This window comes from Solanum lycopersicum, chromosome 3 (genome assembly GCF_036512215.1).
Source record: "Solanum lycopersicum chromosome 3, SLM_r2.1".
Taxonomy (NCBI): Eukaryota; Viridiplantae; Streptophyta; class Magnoliopsida; order Solanales; family Solanaceae; genus Solanum; species Solanum lycopersicum.
The window spans coordinates 17,644,272-17,657,044 of record NC_090802.1 but is presented as its reverse complement, the minus strand read 5'-3'; the positions used below and the strand labels follow the sequence as shown (position 1 = coordinate 17,657,044).

General features: G+C 33.8%; 1 long non-coding RNA gene across 1 annotated transcript; it reads right to left on the bottom strand.

Moving 5' to 3' along the window:
- Positions 1-12,773, bottom strand: LOC109119817 (uncharacterized). The gene is made up of 3 exons (XR_002027304.3): positions 11,264-12,773; positions 735-11,147; positions 1-633 (listed from the first exon to the last, which is right to left on the bottom strand). It is a non-coding gene; the product is annotated as an uncharacterized lncRNA (long non-coding RNA).

Sequence of the window (12,773 nt, the reverse complement as noted above, 5' to 3'; positions counted from 1 at the left end):
TAATATGGATTTTGGAAGGAAAAAAATGACCTCCCACGTAAATTTACATCAAAGTTTACATTAGAGAAAAACTTTTACATTTCCTTAAACAAATATTTACAATTAAAAATACTACATACCATTGACATTTCGTGAGATTTCAAATATATATTTGAAGTGTTGTTTGTCCTCTTTCCAACGGAGCCTAATTTAATGGCATTATGTACAATAATTTCTGAAGGGGGAGAGCGCAAAATTTTATCACAAGGGAATCTTTTTCTTCGAACTCACTTGGTTTGTAGTTATATGAACGTCTCATTACAATATTGCCCTTGTAATATTTCTGTCTTTGTCATTTATCCTCAAAAGTACACCATTCTATAAGAGGTTAGATACATCCATTTGAGATAAGAGTGAAAAAATGACACCTATTTCAGGAAACTAGAATTATTGAATATTCGATCTATGAAAATGGCACCTTCTTTCAAGTCCTTGTTTATAAATGTAAACATCAAAGGGATAAAATGAATTAAGGCACAAAGATGGAGTGTTATATATGTCAAGTGACATTTCCACCTTTCCAAATCAGTTCTCAGGAGCTGGCACAAACTTCAAATATTTGTACACACATCATACTAGTAATTCTTCAGTATCCTAAGACCAAAAGAGAGACTCAAACGTCAGTTGCAAACTGCTTGGATACAAGCATCCACTTTGAAGTAAACCCTTGGATCAGAAGAAATTGAAAATAATACCAAGAGAGGGAAAAACAACTCGTGACGCTAACAGAGAAACTCCTAATTTTTTATCCCAACTGCATAGACAGACGTTAACAAGGAAAAACAAGTCATATACATGGTTATATTATTTTAATAGTCATCGGTACAAGTTATCTAACAATATCACAACAAAGATAAAAATGCTGTAAGAAACCATTCGTGAGTGATCCAATAGGGAGAAAAGATGAGTCCAAAAAATTTGACACAACCAGCTCTTATAGTAGTGATTAAGCCTAAGTTTCAAACTGACAAGAAACTGATTCACAAAGCATTTAACTCAATCAAATTATGTTACTGTTGATGAATATTCACTTTTTAGATGTTTTCTAGAAGCATAACCTCACATTTGAAGTAAACCCCACCACCCCCACCCCCACCCTGTTTCAAAGAAGCTTTTTAGATGTTGCAGAAAGTTTAGACACTAAAGTAGATGCAGATTTTTCTCTTATAACTTTCCTGCTTGAAATAAAGGTGGTGTGCTAACTGGAAACAATATCATTGCCACTGAAGGAACCTCATTGCTTTCACACAACTATGAAAAGTCGAGCAAACCTGCAGAGAAAGACAACTTGATGTGTTAGATCTAACCTGTTCTTAGAGGCTTTCTTGAAGTGTCACCTGAAGCCCAAGCTTTATCATCTTTCCCTGTCTGGATTCTAGAAAATAATGACACAACACAAAGCAAGAGGAGAGAATGAGACTGGAAACAAAAATGTCACCAAGTCGTCTCATAGTGGATAACCTAAACGAGGACTTGGAAGCATGAATCAATAAATGTAATTATACAGTTCTAAACCATAAAAGAGGAAGAAACCATAAAAGAAGTAATCATATAGAAGGCAGTTGATGTAATGTATAAAAACATGGAAATAATATTATCTGTACAGATGCCAAAAAAACATAAATATAGCAATCTCATCAAATATTTATATTGGAATGATATTAACTTAAGGTTTTCAAGTCACATTACATAAACACCATTTTGTCCAAATATGATTTCTTTCATCTTATCCTTCCATTAATTAGACTATTTCCTAGCCCCCATCTGAGTTTACTGGTTGCTCAATCTGATCATTCAGAACTCTGAACCTGTCAACCCAGCTCCAGATATGTATATATTGAGTTCTTTACAATCGTCTAATCTTTAAATTACAATATTAGAACTCTCTTCTTCATTTTTTGTAGGGATCAAATTGGTAAAAGTGAGAGCGTCCATTTTAACATTACCTTTCTCAAACGAGAGAAGAAGAAAAAAAACTCATTCTCATGACTTGAGTGCAATAATCAACTCAAATCACATTTTCATACTCTTCACAATACCAATTATTTTAATAGAACTCCAAGAACATCATATACGATAATTCGTTCACACCTCTTTGTCTTAATCTCTATTATAGACAACACCAAGTGTGTGTAAGTCAAGACAAGGGACAGAAGGCTGTATTATCTAACCAACAAAGTATTATCTACGTAAATGTTATGCTTAGCCTTCTTTTTAACCTTCATTGCTCTTCAGCTTTCTAATCCTGCACTTCAAGAGTTCTCCATTTTTCATAAGCTAACCTAAGAACGCGTGGTACCAAAACCAAAGCTTAATACCTTCTCTCTCAAAAGACCCGCACGACATAGGCAGCCATAGCTTATTATCGAAAAAATGATCAAAATGGTTCTTGATGTATCTCCTTGACAAATATAGTCCCTACTGTATATGAAAAGGTAACACCAGAAAATTTCCCATCAGGAACCTCCTATTCGTCTCATCTCATCCCTCTTACCTTCCCAAAGACCATCTATAATGGAAACATCATCGAAAACTTTCAGATTTGAAATGTCACTTTAATTCAGTAGGCCAGAAATACTCATCGAAAAGTATCTATTTTGATGCCTGTCTCAAAGGCCATTGTTGTTGTTGCTCTGTCCATCTCTTCTTGCAACCATAAACTGACTTCACTGTTGGCACGTGAGGCCATGGACAAAATATTCAACCTTAACACTCTTTTTTCTAAAAAAAGTTCTGCTACATTTAGAGTTTTTGACCAAATACATGGAGATTGTGACGTCCCGTCACCTATCCAAGCGGATCGCCACCTATCCAGGCAGATTGCAGCATGCGAAAGGGGACAGGCGGCCCAAAAGTCCAGCGTACGAAGGGGCAGGCGGTCCAAGTGTGCAGCAGACGGAAAGCAGGCAGCCTTGAGCCTTGGAGGGGCTTGTTCAAGCCTTTCTAGAATCTTGGGGCAGACTAAGAGAAATCTAGGAGTCCTTTTGGAAGAGTTAGAGACATTCTAGGAATGTAGACATGTCTTGAGTGCATGTACTTAGGGACTTGTATAGCAGCATTTATTTACTCTTAGTCATTAGAGTAGTATAAATAGGAGGGTCATTGTATTTGTAAATCATCCATCAATTGACTAATAAGATACAGTCCTCTCTTCCAAAATTCTGTCCTTTGTCTTTCTTCTTATTTCTCTTAGCGATCCAAACAGTGAGAGGCTTACTTGAGTTTACGAGATCGTGCAAGAATCGTGAGTAAACCGTCAAGTGCCGCACGTAGTCTTGTCACCTTTTCACTTACATTACGGACTATAACTGTCGAGCCTCAAAAGGATAAACTGTCAAATAAAGCAGCCCCAATACTTGATGATCATTTTCTCCATGTTTTCTCCTTAATAAGTAAATAATAAATATATTTATAGCCACTTGGACAGACAATACAAGAAGGACCAAAAAATTCCTACTGAACAATATAACATCCACAATAGTATGTCTAGCTTTACCTTTCTCTCATATTCTTATTTTTGCCTAGGATAAGATTATAACCCAAACCTCCATCAATCTAAAATACTTTTATGTCCACCTCAATCATACTCCAAATATGTTTCTCCCTTCTGCTACTAACACTAATTTTCAGCTTATAGACGAAAAGACCTCTACTTTAACTTTATATCCTTAATTTTAATGCATTGGCAAAAGAAGTCGGAAAAGTAATTTAAAAGTGGAAAGAGAAATTTTAAATACAAAGCAAGGATATGAACTTGCATGTCTTGAAAGCTAGATTTCATTACATTCAACCATTAATCAGGAAAGAAAAAAGTCTAAGATACACTACAGCCTCTTAGACTTTACACTTTATTGACGTTCATTTCATTCCAATGGTAGACAATTTGTCTTTGAAGGCAAATCGGAACTTCTCTAATAGAGTTTGTCCGAATCTTAAATTCTACTCTACGCTTTGTTCTTTTTTCCTATGTCTCTAGTGAGTAGTGACCATTACCTTTATTTCTACAAATAAAATTCTTTTATAACAGAGAAAATTTCCAGGGCCTTGCTGAATGAACAATCCACCCTTCAACTATGTTAGATACCCCATTAAGTAGTATACATAAGGCCACAAGGATTCCTACTAGAAAGCTAGGAGGAAAACAAGGGTTAGATAGATGCACTATAATTTGTTACAACATAAATGAAGAAAACAAGAGATAATTACACAAAAAATCTCATTGTTATTGCAGATCCAGTACAATTGTTGTTCCCCAGAAGGACATGGAACTTTTCTTATTTCATTTTCATGTCATAACAGAGTGGTGGATACATGCTTCCTAGTACTGGCTTGGTATAAAACCATTATCACCCAAATATCAAATTCTTAGTGTCACAACTTCAAAATATTTCAATAATGGCACATCTTAATAAGTATAATTTGGTCCGGACAAAATATATAAAAGAAAATAAAAAATATATGGTGATGCAAGAAAAGAAAAAATTAACATAGGGATTGAGAAAATATATATATATATATACTAGGTAGACCTGGCCCGTGCAAGCACGGGCCCAACATTGAAAGATATTTGCAAGCTAAATGCTTGTATACATAGCGAGACACACATATTTCGTTCACATGTTGCACTATATAGTGTTGTATCTTGCCTACATTACAATATTTGAAAAAAAGTATCTGCAGATGATGGAAAATTAGTTCAGATTCAAAGTGGAATATTTAACTATACATGCCTTCTTATAGCAAGTCAGAGTTCCCTTCACATCAATCAAAGTTTTAATCTAATAAATCTCTCTATCTTTTCCAGTAGCTTTGTAATAACCTGCAGCAGTTGTCCAATTTGTCCTCAGCCCTGTTGGGAGCATTCTTGTCTCTTATACATGGAAAATACCATTCTTTTTAATTACCCTATTTTTGAGTTCCCTACATTCCAACCCAATAACGGCCAAGAAAAAATCATGCCACAACTAATACTAATTAAATTGAGGTCAATTACATAAATATTCACAGATTATAACAAGAGAAATATAACACTTGTAATGCTCAACTATCAAGTAAAAACATCTGTAAGCCACCATTAAGATTGGTGATATTTTTTTTACATATTCATTATATTTTCGCATATGAAGATGTCAAGTATTCAGTCGATTGAAACACAAACCTGGGCAAGTTGCAATCCTTAGGCTGCCAACGCCATTTGGTATAGAAATTATCAGGTCTACCATTCTCAGAACAACAAAAACCTTCATCCAAAAACATACAATCTTCTGATAGATAAAGTGGATAACTCTCATCCCACACCCAATTCCCATCAAATATATCACAATCATTTTCAAAAAACCCCACTTTATCATCATTTCTGCTTCTACTACTACTATTTTTTAGTACTAATGAAGAATCATTAAGACCGAACCAGATAACAAAAAAAGAATGCCCACGCAAGTGAGAACCAGTAGTATCCACAGTTGTATAATCTAACAAGAAGATAAGTAAGTATAAGCCAAGAACAAAAAACAAGAACCCAAAAAGTGTTAACAATGGCTCAATAGGCTTCAAAGCTAGGCAAGTAGATGATATAGTATGATACTATGATCCAAAATCATAATTAACTTGATAGTTCTAGAAGCCACTGTAGCACGCAGAAGAATGTAGTTTACAAGAAGTGCCGAGGTAAATCAAAGAGGTATTGTTCTTTTACATTTCAGTAACTTTGAGGTCTTCTTATCAAAAGAAGGATCAGAATCACACACAGGAAAACCCTGAAACAACTTCAAGGTTACTGAACAGTCAAAGCTACCATTAGATCTAAGGGGTTGTTAGCTAGATGGATCAGGATAAGATAAATTAAATATCATCCCGTGTTGGTAGATATCCTTGGACAACTAATCAAGATGGAGGGACAGAAACAGTCTGGAAATGAGGAATACTTGCTGTTATTTTCTGGTTCTTGCGGCTGTAAAACTTTGTATCTTGAAGTAAGCTTTTCCAGGTCCCTCCTGCTGTAGAATAATTTTCCCAAAAATTAGATGCATCTTACCTTTGTTTTTCCCCTTGATGCAGTGCATTCCTTGCTTTTCTATTTTACTTACCATCTCAGTGAATTTATTGATTTTTCTTTTAAAGTTTTTTGCTGATTTTGTATCGAGTTAAAGAATTTTGGCCATGGGTTTTCACTCATCTCTGTTTTTCACTACAGAAAAAATTCAATCTTTGGAAGCATAATAACACAAATTTCAAAGAAAATGACCCCCAAAACTCAAATTTTTAAATCAATAAAGAAAAACTTGTTGTTTAGTGGGGAAACTTGACCAAAAAAAACATTGTGCTCATACAGAAACTTTTTGAGAACAACAATTAATTATAAGCCAAGAACAATACAAAAACTTTTTGAGAACAACAACAATGGAATAAGTGAAGATGAAGGGACACGTAAACAATGATGTGTCCATTCAAGACACCTTCACAGAAACACTAAGCTATGTGAAAAGACATAAATACCCTCAGATTTGAAATAAAAGACATTAACCACACATGTTGAAACAAGCCTTTTCTATAATAGTAGTAGTAATTATATATACAGAGAGAGAGAGAGATTCCAAACAAGGACAGAAAGAAGACTAAAATGGTGTCATGTGCATCCTTTAGATTTAAGTAAGACACAAGATGTTACATTATCCATTGTTCTTACAAAGTAGACAAATATTGTTGCACATCTATTTTTCTTAAAAGCAAGAAATAAACACATGAGGGTTGTGCTTCTTTTTTTACTATTATTGACATTTTATATTAAAGTGAGTCTTTTCTACTCCTCATAACAAAAACTCTACAAAAAATTGTTCTTTTTGTCTTCTCCAATTTAAATCTTTATATAAAGTAATTATATTAATTAGTTCTAATTCGAGCACTAGAAAAAGAATGGACAGAAGCTTCTAATAATAAACTCATTAACCATTTCATAGAAGCTATAGAAAAGAAGAGTTTGAAGGTGGACTATATCCAGTATAACCTCACTAAATTAATACTCGGAATATTAATAATCTCTCTAAGATAATATTTTCCTCCGGTGCCAACTTAATTCAATGAATAAAGTACCTATTTCGATAAGATAATATATTTTCAAAAGACCCATATATAAATATATTGTCTCATTAGTATAACAAAATAATACTCCCTCTATCCCAATTTATGTGACTTACTTTTTTTTAGTTAGTCCAAAAAGAAGACACATTTCTAATTTTCTATATTAAGTAACAATTTAATTATAAAATGTCTATTTTACCTTTAATGAAATGATTTACAGTTGCACAAATTTTCATCACTCATTCTGAACCACAAGTTTTAAAAGTCTTCCTTTCTCTCTTAAATTTCGTGTCGAGTCAAACTACCTCACGTAAAATGGGACGGAGTGAGTAATTCTTTAAAATTACAAATATATCTAAGACAATTTAATGAAATATGATTCTATTGTGTTATGTTAAAATTTATACTTAGTTAAAGCGCATATGTAACTTTTCTTATTGCATCCAAAAGTTCCTATGTTGTTTTTTCAAACAGCAACATAGAATTGTGAAAAAAATTTAGATGTGATAAGTGTTTCTTTACATGTAACTGATCCCAAAGATATTGTATCATCTTCAACTTTATCATCAACATTGTTTTTCCGATAATACCCACAATTTCTTTTAAGCTCTGGATCTCCGAACATGTAAAATTTAAGATATGATATATGTGTTTCGAAATGCACCATAATTTATTTTTTCATGCGAATTCAATAAATATAATCTTTAAATTAATTATATTTCATGATCCCACCTATATTTATAATCTTAATTTAGTGAGATTTTATTGTAATGGGCTAGTATGAAATAAAGGATACAGGGAACGGAGCACAAAATTTGTTAATAGAGGTTATATGTTTTTTTTCAATAATTTAAGAAAAAGTAGCAAAGAGCAAATATGCTTTATGTGATTGAAATTCAGCAACTAATACTTTCTTCTAATCTCTCCAAGATATAGAATCCTACCAAATTCTGAATCACACAAACTTCTACCACCCAAAACAGAGAAACAATTCTGTTAAATACATAGTTAATAAAAGATGAAGGTAATTTATCCTAAATATTAAAAAGCACAATTATATAAAGGCTGATAACAACCATTAACATATTGAACAAGCATAACATTATCCAACTCCACAATCAATTTTTCTGCGTGTGGTTCTCCTTTTTTACATCTGTTCAACTCATGCGTCAAGGCCTCAAGTTCAGCAGTCGCATTGTCTTGAACATTAATATCACCCATATAGCTACTTAACACAATCGTTAGCTCGGAAGACACCACTTAATTGTCCTGGTTGGTTCTCCTTTGTGCTAATACCATAGATGTTTAGTTTACTCAACTTAGAGAAAGATGAACCAATTTCCATCTGGCATGACAAGGAATACGATAGTGACCCAAAAGTTCTGCAAACATCTTACTAGTCTGATCGCTTGGTATGGAATACCAGGTAATAGTTTAGTTTCAATAAAGTTATATCTTAGGAATAAATTACACCTTTCCCTCCTATAGTTTCTTTAGCTCAGCAAATAAGTACTTAAAATAATTCAACCAATAAAAATTCTCCAACTAGCACTTAAATCAATCACACAATTAAAGCACATCTTAGGACCCGGAGAAAGAATGAAACAAGCATACACAAACATAAAATAGAGAGCTAATGACTTCAACAATATGTTCATAGGGTTTCCTCGAATCAAACAAAAAATTACATTTGATAATAACGGGAAATTTCAGTATTTAATTACACCCCCAAATATCTTTGCATATCAAACCAATAATATCCTAACTTACCAATGTTTGTGTCAAAGTTGATATCGACGTCAAAGAAATGTTAGGAAAATTCTGAGCACATAATCCTGCATCTCATAAGATGTGTTTTCCTCTTACAATCTTCATCAATGGTGAGAACCTCAAGACCTAGTTTCCTTCAAAGTTCAAACTGCAATATCAACAGAAGAGACGACATAACAAGACCGTATATTTCTATACTGCCAATCTAACTGGAAAAATTTTGCTTTAGTTGGAGAACTGTGGCAGGCTAAAGTTCTGAATTGGAAGTGTATTCAACGCTTCTCAAACCATGGATTAACCACCTGAACATGCGAATAGGAGCCTAAAGTGCGATAGATATTTATTTTTTGGATGGTCTCATCCTGTTTGAGATCCCCTCGCATTCCAGCATACACCACTAGATAATTGACAATGTAGAAATATATGATCCTGTAATGTCATCTATTGATACAGCAGTTTGCAGAAGACTAGGTCTTAAGCACCATTGATGAAGATCATAAGAGGACAGCTTAGAGACCAAGAACGTTCTACATGCCTCTTTCTTACTATCATCTTATTTGCAATCTATTGGGAGCAAACTAGTCTGCGTCTTGTCTTAACCGGATTCTCTTGTTGACAAACTCATTTGTGGAGAATTTTAATGATCTATCGCTCAAGGATCTGAATGATCTTGAAACAATGGTATGTTTACAGAGAACTCTTAAATTCACAATAGAGATTGACATAAAAACTAGTGAAGATGCAATGTATGATTATGTGTTCTTAGAATTTAACTTACATTTGTTTGACATGGATATCAACTTTGACACAAATATTAGCAAACCGTGATATTATTGGTCTCATACCCAAAGTTATTTAGGAGTGTGACTAAATGCTAAAATTTCTATTTATTATCAAATGTAATTTTCTATTATCATTCTATTAATTATGGGAAACAAAAGTTTTGCCCTATGAACATATCATTGAAGTCATTAACCCTTTATTTTATGTCTATGTTTCTTTCATTTATTTTTCCAAGTCATAAGATGTGTTTTACTCATGTGATTCATTTAAGTGCTAGTTGGATAATTTTGTTGGTTGAATTATCCAAAGTACTTGTTTGTTGAGCTGAAGGAACAATAGGAGGGTAAACTCCCTGAAATGTAACTTTTAACTTTTGTCCAGCATTTCCAAACTATTATCGGGTATGCCAAGCTATCAGACTGGTAAGATGTTTGAAGAAACTTTTGGGTTAATATTATATACCTTGTCATGTCATATGGAAATTGATTCCCCTTTTCCAGGTTAAGATTGAACTAAGCATCTATGGTATTAGCACAAAGGGAACCAGCCAGGACAATTTAGTGGTGTCTTCTGAGATGAAAAAGGATCGTGTTTAAGTAGCTACTGGGTGATATTGAGGTTCAAGATGATTTGATTGCTAAACTTGAGGCCTAAAGGCATGGGTCGAACCAATGTAAGAAATGAGAACCACATGCAAGAAAGTTGATTGTGGAGTCGAATAATGTTATGCTTGTTCAATATGTTAATGATCTCCCCAAGCCAAATGAAATAACTATACAGAGGTTGAAGGAAATTTCCAACTTGCTGAAATGTATAACTTGTGCAGTTCACCATGTCATTGAAGAAGCCAATGAAGCTGCTAGGGATTGCTCTGACACACGGATAACTTTGTTTTGGATTAAAGGGGTAAGGTGGATCTTTATAGGTCGAGACAAGTTTCAAACTCAATTTGCATTTTATAGAAAATGATCCTTTTAGTTTGTCCAAGTTTGGAGGAACTTGTTAGCCTTTGTTAATTGTGTTTTTTAATGTTTAGGACAATATACCTATATCTTTTACTAGCTATATTTTCTACAGAACTGCTTCTCTGTTTGGGTGTCAGAAGTTTGTGTGAATGGAAATTTGGCTTGATCCTATATTATGGAGAGATTGGAAGGAAGTACAAGTTGGTGAATTTCAATATCAAATAAGGAGATAAAAAGAGAGAGAAGGACAACATAGTGCAGCAATGTAGCAAATGGTGTAACTGTTTTTCTCATGTCATGTCTAACATAAACACATGGATGGACCTTTTACCACCTCCATCATGCTCATACCTTACGAAGTATCTAACCTATTTAAGAAAAGATGGCTTGCAAGGTCCTTTGTAAATAATGATTTAGGAGCAAACTCACCAAGCCTCCTCCTTGATTGTCATCAAAATCAGCAATTTTAGCTCCAGCATCTTGTACTTGAACATCTTTAGCAACGGATGAAATCTGCATTGAACCAAAATAGCCAGTCAAGGCTCAGTAATACTGTCATCCAACAGTATTCAGAGAAGCAAGATCTACAGAAATTATGTATCATTAACAAGTTCAGCCTGTAGACATACCTTGATGGTGCGACCCGCAATCTCAAGCTTGCAATTCAAACTTTTAGATGCCTTTGCATGTTCAAGTTGAGCAAACTAATATGAACCCAAATCAAGACATAGAGGCATTACAAAAAGAAAAAAAACTATGACAGACAATATATACTGAAAAGAAATATTGTAATTCACCAAAAACCAACTTGAACAAACCCAAATCCTTTGCGCAATGTCCTGTTTCAGGATTTGTAGGTAATTGAATAAGCTCTACTGGCCCAAAAGCTTCAAAAATATGAACATAACAGACATAATGGAAAATTAGAGGGTTTTTGGCTTAAGAGTGTTTTCAGCTCTCGAGAGTGTTTGGATATTTTAAAAACAACTTGAAAAAAGTTACAAGTTAAAAGCAGGTATGCCTCATTTCATTTTTGACTTAAAAGTTAAAACTTGAAAAAGTTAGAAGCTAAAAGCAGGTATCCCTACATTTCATTTTTGACTTAAAAGTTACTGAAGTTTGACTCTAAAAAACTATTTTTGAAAAGCTACTTTTTTTAAGCAAAGTCAAGCGGGCACCTTAGAAACAGAAAATAAAGTGTTTGGTATAGATGGGTATTACTGTAGCAAGGACATTGAGAAAGTCAATTATACATGTTAAAGAACAGATCAGTGTTATAGACGAAATAAAGTTCAGGAAAACACATACATGGGTGTATTTGGGTGAAATATTTGATAGATACGCCCATGTTTGTGTTTGCCTAAACTTTATTTTCTCTATCACGTTAAATTTGTTGTTCAGCATGTTATATTCTACAAGTAAAGGTAGATCAACATCGCAGAATATTGTGTATATAAACCTCCACCATTATATAATGCACATGATAAGTCAATATTCTAAGGCTTTGTAACCTATCTGAGTTGTAACTCTGTCATGTTAAAATGAAGATTTCTTACATAAAGTTCTCTCAGAGGCAGCACTTGTCCCCAAACCTGCTCCAGCACCACATGTGGTTGACTAAACAAGGTTTTTATCCGCTTCAGAAGGTTTTACGATAACTGGTTGGCCAAAAAGCAAGCAACCAGGTAAAGCAATAGCCATAGGCACAGACATAGCATCGTAATGTACCTTCATAGAAACCAATAATTTATGAACACAACTAAAACTTAATGTACCTGCATAGACCCCTTTTTTGGGTGCACCCATGAGATTCTATTTTTACAAATGATTGGGTGGTATTTGTAGAAAATGTATTTTTGCAAGACTCTTGGGCAGAAGACGATTGGCCGGTTTCAATCGGCATTATAAAAATTATGGATGGATGGATAGCTGTATAGATATTTAACAACCACTGTTACCAAAAGGAGGAAAAGATGAAGTCCAATTAATTTGATGGAACCAACTCTCACAGTAACAGCTACAGCCAAAGTTTCAAACCAAACAAGAAACTGATTCACATTCCACAAAGCATTTAACTAAATCAAATTATGTTACTTGATGAATATTCACAGGGTTCTGATATGTTTTCTAGAACCTCAA